Source organism: Solanum dulcamara, chromosome 5 (assembly GCF_947179165.1).
Source record: "Solanum dulcamara chromosome 5, daSolDulc1.2, whole genome shotgun sequence".
NCBI lineage: Eukaryota > Viridiplantae > Streptophyta > Magnoliopsida > Solanales > Solanaceae > Solanum > Solanum dulcamara.
Window position 1 is genome coordinate 1,272,202 of NC_077241.1, and position 8,479 is coordinate 1,280,680.

Here is an 8,479-nt window from a genome sequence, read left to right on the forward strand (position 1 = left end):
TCGTGTGTGTTAGCCCACAGATTTTTTAGGTGCCAGGGGTCTGGGTTGAATTTTCTTGGATTCTTCAATAGTAGCGTCCGTAACGACCTGTGAAAGACTCTAGTAGCCCCAAAGGCGCTTTAGAGGGGTTTCGGAGCATTTTATTGGCAATGAAATAAGAATTAGGCAATTTTGCCAGTTTTTCGTGTGTGTTAGCCCACAATATTTTTATGTGTCGGGGGTCTGGGTCGAATTTTCTTCGATACTTCCCTAGTATCGTCCGTAACGACCTAGGGAATGACTCTAGTAGATCCGATGGCACTTTAGATGGGTTTAGAAGCATTTTATTGGCGACGCAATAAGAATTAGACGATTTTGCTAGTTTTTCGTGTGTGTTAGCCCACAGATATTTTAGCTGACGGGGGTCCGGGTTGAATTTTCTTGGATTATTCCATAGTAGCGTACGTAACGACCTAGGGAACGACTTTAGTAGCCTCGACGGCGTTTTAGAGGGGTTTAAGAGCATTTTTTGGCGACGCAATAGGAATTAGGCAATTTTTTCCTATTTTTCGTGTGTGTGAGCCCACAGATTTTTTTGGTGGTGGGGGTCCTGGTCAAATCTTCTTGGATTCTTCCATAGTAGCGTACGTAACAACCTAGGGAACGACTTCAGTAGCCTCTGCGGCACTTTAGAGAGGTTTAGGAGCATTTTATTAACGACGCAATAGGAATTAGGCGATTTTGCCAGTTTTTCGTGTGTGTTAACCCACAGATTTTTTAGGTGCCAGAGGTCCGGGTTGAATTTTCTTGGATTCTTCAATAGTAGCATCCGTAACGACCTGGGGAACGACTCTAGTAGCCCCGGTGGCGCTTTAGAACGGTTTAGTAGCTTTTTATTGGCAATGAGGATTTTTTAGGTGACGGGGGTCCGGGTCTAATTTCTTGGATACTTCCATACTAGCATCCGTAATGACCTAGGAAATGACTCCAGTAGCCCCAATGACGCTTTAGAAGGGTTTAGGAGCATTTTATTATCGACGCAATAAAAATTAGTCTTTGCCAGTTTTTCGTGTGTGTTAGCCAACAGATGTTTTAGGTACCAGGGGTTCGGGTCAAATTTTCTAGAATTCTTCAATAGTAGCATCCGTAATGACCTAGAGAACGACTTCAGTAGCCCCGGCGATGCTTTAGAAGGTTTAGCAGCATTTTATTAGTGACGCAATAAAAATTAGGCGATTTTGCCATTTTTTCTTGTGTTAACCCATGGATTTTTTAAGTGTCGGGGGGTCCGGGTTGAATTTTTCTTGGATTCTTCCATATTAGCATCCATAACGACCTGGGGAACGACTCTAGTAGCCCTGGAGGCGATTTGGAGGGGTCTAGGAGCATTTTATTGGCAATGAAATATGAATTAAGCGATTTTGCCAGTTTTTCGTGTGTGTTAGCCCACAGATTTTTTAGGTGCCAGGGGTTCAGGTTAAATTTTCTTGGATTCTTCCATAGTAGCATCCGTAACGACCTACGGAATGTCTCCAGTAGCCCCGACGACGCTTTAGAGGGGTTTAGGAGCATTTTATTTGCAATAAAATAGGAATTAAGCTATTTTTTCAGTTTTTCGTGTGTGTTAGCCCATGGATTTTTTAGGTGCCGGGGGTCCGGGTTGAATTTTCTTAGATTCTTCCATAGTATCATCCGTAACGACTTAGGAAACGACTCTAGTAGCCCTGACGGTGATTTAGAAGGGTTTAGGTTCATTTTATTGGCGACGCAATAGGAATTAGGTAATTTTGCTAGTTTTTCGTGTGTGTTAGCACATAGATTTTTTAGGTGCCAGGGGTCGAGGTCGAATTTTCTAATATTCTTCCATAGTAGCATTAGTAACGACCTGGGAACGACTTTAGTAGCCTCGAAGGCGCTTTAGAGGGGTTTATGAGCATTTTATTGGCAATGAAATAGGAATTAGGCAATTTAGCCGGTTTTTCGTGTGTATTAGCCCACAATATTTTTATATGTCGGGGGTCTGGGTCGAATTTTCTTGGATAATTCCATAGTATCGTCCGTAACGACCTAGAGAATGACTCCAGTAGCTCCGATTGCGCTTTAGATGGGTTTAGAAGCATTTTATTGGCAAAGCAATAAGAATTAGACGATTTTGCTAGTTTATCGTATGTGTTAGCCTACAAATTTCTTGAATTCTTCCATAGTAACGTTTGTAACGACCTAAGGATTGACTTCAGTAGCCCCTGCGGCACTTTAGAGAGGTTTATGAGCATTTTATTGGCGAAGCAATAGGAATTAGGCATTTTTGCCAGTTTGTTTTGTGTGTTAGCCCATAAATTTTTTAGGTGCTGGTGGTTCGGGTTGAAGTTTCTTGAATTCTTCCATAGTAGCATCCATAACGACCTAGGGAACGACTCCAGTAGAACCGAAGGTGCTTTACTGGGGTTTAGGAGCATTTTATTGGCGACACAATAAGATTTAGGTGATTTTGCTAGTTTTTCATGTATGTTAGCCCACAGATTTTATAGGTGTCGGGGGTCTGGGTCGAATGTTTTTGGATTCTTCCATAGTAGCATCAATAACGACCTGGGAACGACTCCAGTAGCCCCGGGGGCGCTTTAGAGGGCTTTTAAGAGCATTTTGTTGGCAATGAAATAGGAATTAGGCAATTTTGATAGTTTATTGTGTGTGTTAGCCCACAAATATTTTTAGGTGCCGGGGGTCCGGGTTGATATTTCTTGGATTCTTCCATAGTAGCGTCTGTAACGACCTAGGGAACGACTCTAGTAGCCCCGGCGGCGCTTTAAAAGGTTTTAGGAGCATTTTATTGGCGACGCAATAGGAATTAGGCGATTTTGCCAGTTTTTTTGTGTGTTAGCCCACAGATTTTTTAGGCTCTGGGGGTCTAGGCCGAATTTTCTTCGATTCTTCCTTAGTAGCATCCGTAACGACCTGGAGAATGAATCTAGTAGCCCCGGAGGCACTTTAGAGGGGTTTAGGAACCATTTATTTGTAATAAAATAGGAATTAGGCGATTTTACAAGTTTTTCGTATGTTAGCCCACAGATATTTTAGGTGCCATGGGTCCGGGTCGAATTTTCTTGGATTTTTCCATAGTAGCGTCCGTAACGACTTAAGGAACGACTCCAGTAGTCTCGGCGGCATTTTACAGGGGTTTAGGAGCATTTTATTAATGACGCAACAGGAATTAGGCAATTTTGCCAGTTTTTCGTGTGTGTTAGCTCACATATTTTTTAGCTACTGGGGGTCCAAGTCGAATTTTATTGGATTCTTCCATAGTAACGTCCGTAACGACCTAGGGAATGTCTTCTGTAGCCCCGGCTGCCGTTTAGAGGGATTTAAGACCATTTTATTGGCGATGCAATAGGAATTAGGCGATTTTGCCAGTTTTTCGTGTGTGTTAGCCCACAGATTTTTTAGGTGCCAGAAGTCTGGGTTGAATTTTCTTGGATTCTTCAATAGTAGCGTCCGTAACGACATGGTGAACGACTCTAGTAGCCCCGGTGGCACTTTAGAAGGGTTTAGTAGCTTTTTATTGGCAATGAAATAGGAATTAGGCAATTTTGCTAAGTTTTCGTATGTGTTAGCCCACGGATTTTTTAGGTGACGGGGGTCCGGGTCTAATTTCTTGGATACTTCCATAGTAGCATCCGTAATGACCTAAGAAATGACTCCAGTAGCCCCAATGATGCTTTAGCAGGGTTTAGGAGCATTTTATTATCGACGCAATAAAAATTAGTCTTTGTCCATTTTTCGTGTGTGTTAGTCAACAGATTTTTTAGGTGCCAGGGGTTCGGGTCAAATTTTCTAGGATTCTTCAATAGTAGCATCCGTAATGACCTAGGGAACGACACCAGTAGCCCCGGCAATGCTTTAGAGGGTTTAGGAGCATTTTATTAGCGACGCAATAGAAATTAGGCGATTTTGCCATTTTTTCTCGTGTTAACCATGGATTTTTTAGGTTCCGAGGGTACGGGTCGAATGTTCTTGGATTCTTCCATAGTAGCGTCCGTAACGACCTAGGGAATGTCTCCAGTAGCCCCGATGACACTTTAGAGGGGTTTAGGAGCATTTTATTTGCAATAAAATAGGAATTAAGCTATTTTTTCAGTTTTTCATGTGTCTTAGCCACAGATTTTTTAGCTGCCGTGGGTCCGAGTTGAATTTTCTTGGATTCTTCCATAGTAGCGTTCGTAACGACCTAGGAAATGACTCTAGTAGTCCCGGCGGTGCTTTAGAAGGGTTTAGGGTCATTTTATTGGTGACGCAATAGAATTAGGCAACTTTGCCAGTTTTTCGTGTATGTTAGCTCACAGATTTTTTAGGTGCCAGGGGTCTAGGTCGAATTTTCTTGGATTCTTCCATAGTAGCGTCCGTAACGACCTGTGAACGACTCTAGTAGCCCCGGAGGTGCTTTAGAGGGGTTTAGGAGCATTTTATTGCCAATGAAATAGGAATTAGGCAATTTGACCAGTTTTTCGTGTGTATTAGCACACGAATTTTTTATGATTCAAGTGTATGGTCAAATTTTCTTCGATAATTCCATAGTAAAGTCCGTGATGACCTAGGGAATGACTCCAGTTGCCCCGATGGCACTTTAGAAGGGTTTAGGAATATTTTATTGGTGATGCAATAGGAATTAGGCAATTTTGCCAGTTTTTCGTGTGTGTTAGTTCACAGATTTTTTAGGTGCCAGGGGTCCGGGTTGAATTTTCTTGGATTCTTCTATAGTAGCGTCCGTAACGACCTGTGAATGACTCTACTAGCCCCGAAGGCGCTTTAGAGGAGTTTAGGAGCATTTTATTGGCAATGAAATAGGATTTAGGCAATTTTGCCAGTTTTTCGTGTGTGTTAGCCCACAATATTTTTATGTGTCGGGGGTATGGGTCAAATTTTATTCGATACTTCCATAGCATCGTCCGTAACGACCTAGGGAATGACTCCAGTAGTTCTGATGGCACTTTAGATGGGTTTAGAAGCATTTTATTGGCGATGCAATAAGAATTAGATGATTTTGCTAGTTTTTCGTGTGTGTTAGCCCACAGATATTTTAGCTTACGGGGGTCCGTGTTGAATTTTCTTGGATTCTTCCATAGTAGCGTACGTAAAGACCTAGGGAACGACTTTAGTAGCCTCGACGGTGCTTTAGAGGGGTTTAAGAGCATTTTTTAGCGATGCAATAGGAATTAGGCAATTTTTTCCAGTTTTTTGTGTGTGTTAGCCCACAGATTTTTTTGGTGGCGGGGGTCCTGGTCGAATTTCTTGGATTCTTCCATAGTAACATTTGTAACGACCTAAGAAACGACTCTAGTAGCACCAAAGGCGCTTTACTGGGGTTTAGAAGCATTTTATTGGCGACACAATAGGAATTAGGCGATTTTGCTAGTTTTTCATGTATGTTAGCCCACAGAATTTATAAGTGCCGGGGGTCTGAGTCAAATTTTCTTGGATTCTTCCATAGTAGCATCCGTAACAACCTACGGAATGTCTCCAGTAGCCCCGACGACGCTTTAGAGAGGTTTAGGAGCATTTTATTTGCAATAAAATAGGAATTAAGCTATTTTTTCAGTTTTTCGTGTGTGTTAGCCCATGGATTTTTTAGGTGCCATGGATTCGGGTTGAATTTTCTTAGATTCTTCCATAGTAGCATCCGTAACGACCTAGGAAACGACTCTAGTAGCCCTGGCGGTGCTTTAGAAGGGTTTAGGGTCATTTTATTGGCGACACAATAGGAATTAGGCAATTTTGCTAGTTTTTCGTGTGTGTTAGCCCACAGATTTTTTAGGTGCCAGGGGTCTAGGTCGAATTTTCATGGATTCTTCCATAGTAGCGTCCGTAACGACCTGGGAATGACTCTAGTAGCCCCGAAGGAGCTTTAGAGGGGTTCTAGGAGCATTTTATTGGCGACGTAATAGGAATTAGGCGATTTTGCTAGTTTTTTGTATGTGTTGGCCCACGAATTTTTTAGGTGCCGGGGTCTAGGTCGAATTTTCTTGGAATCTTCCATAGTAGCATTTGTAACGACCTAGGGATTGACTCCAGTAGCCCCAGCAATGCTTTAGAAGGGTTTAGGAATTTTTTATTGGTGGCGTAATATAAATTAGGCAATTTTGCCAGTTTTTTTTGTGTGCTGACCCACAGAGTTTTTAGGCTCCGGGAGTCCGAGTCGAATTTTCTTCGATTATTCCATAGTAGCATCCGTAACGACTTGGAGAACGAATCTAGTAGCCCCGGAGGCACTTTAGAGGGGTTTAGGAACATTTTATTTGTAATAAAATAGGAATTAGGCGATTTTACAAGTTTTTCGTATGTTAGCCCACAGATCTTTTAGGTGCCAGGGGTCCAGGCCAAATATTCTTGGATTCTTCCATAGTAGCATCCGTAACGACCTAGGAAACGACTCTAGTAGCCTCGGTGGCGCTTTAGAAGGGTTTAGGAGCATTTTATTAATGACGCAATAGGAATTAGGCGATTTTCCCAATTTTTTGTATGTGTTAGCCCACAGATTTTTTAAGACCAGGGGTCCGGGTTGAATTTTCTTGGATTCTTCCATAGTAGCATCTGTAAAGACCTAGGGAATGACTCCAGTAGCCTCGACGGTGTTTTACAGGGATTAGAAGTATTTTATTGGCAATGCCATAGGAAATAAGCGATTTTACCAGTTTTTCCTGTGTATTAACCTACAGATTTTTTTGCTGCCGGGGGTCTGGGTCGAATTTTATTGTATTCTTCCATAGTAACGTCCGTAATGACCTATGGAATGATTTTAGTAGTCCCGGCTGCCCTTTATAGGGATTTAGGAGAATTTTATTGGCAATGCAATAGGAATTAGGTAATTTTGCTAGTTTTTGGTGTGTGTTAGCCCACGGATTTTTTAGGTGCCCGGGGTCCGGGTTGAAATTTCATGGATTCTTTAATAGTAGTATTCGTAACAACCTAGGGAACGACTCCAGTAGTCTCGGCGGCATTTTACAGGGGTTTAGGAGTATTTTATTGGCAACGCCATAGGAATTAAGCGATTTTACCAGTTTTTTGTGTGTGTTAACCCACAGATTTTTTAGCTGCCGGGGGTCCAAGTCGAATTTTCTTAGATTCTTCCATAGTAACGTCCATAATGACCTAGAGAATGTCTTCAGTAGCCCCGACTGCCCTTTAGAGGGATTTAAGAGCATTTTATTGGCGATGCAATAGGAATTAGGCGATTTTGCCAGTTTTTCGTGTGTGTTAGCCCACAGATTTTTTAGGTGCCAAGGGTCTAGGTTGAATTTTCTTGGATTCTTCCATAGTAGCGTCCGTAACGACCTGTGAACGACTCTAGTAGCCCCGAAGGTGCTTTAGAGGGGTTTAGGAGCATTTTATTGGCAATGAAATAGGAATTAGGCAATTTTGCCAGTTTTTCGTGTGTGTTAGCCCACAATATTTTTATGTGTCGGGGGTCTGGGTCATATTTTCCTTGATAATTCCATAGTATCGTCCATAACGACCTAGAGAATGACTCCAATAGCTCCGATTGCGCTTTAGATAGGTTTAGAAGCATTTTATTGGCGAAGCAATAAGAATTAGACGATTTTGCTAGTTTATCGTATGTGTTAGCCCACAGATATTTTAGCTGACGGGGGTACGGGTTGAAGTTTCTTGGATTCTTCCATAGTAGCGTACGTAACAACCTAGGAAATGACTTTAGTAGCCTCAGCGGCGCTTTAGAGGGGTTTAAGAGCATTTTTTGGCAACGCAATAGGAATTAGGCAATTTTTTCCAGTTTTTCGTGTGTGTTAGCCCACAGATGTTTTAGGTGGTGGGGGTCCGGGTTAAATTTCTTGGATTCTTCCATAGTAACATTTGTAACGACCTAAGGAATGACTTCAGTAGCCCCTGCGTCACTTTAGAGAGGTTTAGGAGCATTTTATTGGCGAAGCAATAGGAATTAGGCAATTTTGCCAGTTGTTTTTGTGTGTTAGCCCATAAAATTTTTAGGTGCTGGCGGTCTGGGTTGAATTTTTTTGAATTCTTCCATAGTAGCATCCATAATAACCAAGGGAACGACTCCAGTAGCACCGAAGGTGCTTTACTGGGGTTTAGGAGCATTTTATTGGCGACACAATAGGAATTAGGTGATTTTGCCAGTTTTTCATGTATGTTAGCCTACAGACTTTATAGGTGCCAGGGGTCTGAGTCGAATTTTCTTGGATTCTTCCATAGTAGCATCAATACCGACTTGGGAACGACTCCAGTAGCCCCGCAGGCGCTTTAGAGGGCTTTTAGGAGCATTTTGTTGGCAATGAAATAGGAATTAGGCAATTTTGATAGTTTTTTGTGTGTGTTAGCCCACAAATTTTTTAGGTGCCGGGGGTCCGGGTTAATGTTTCTTAGATTCTTCCATAGTAGCGTCTGTAATGACCTAGGGAAAGACTCCAGTAGCCCCGGCGGCGCTTTAAAAGGTCTTAGGAGCATTTTATTAGAGACGCAATAGGAATTAGGC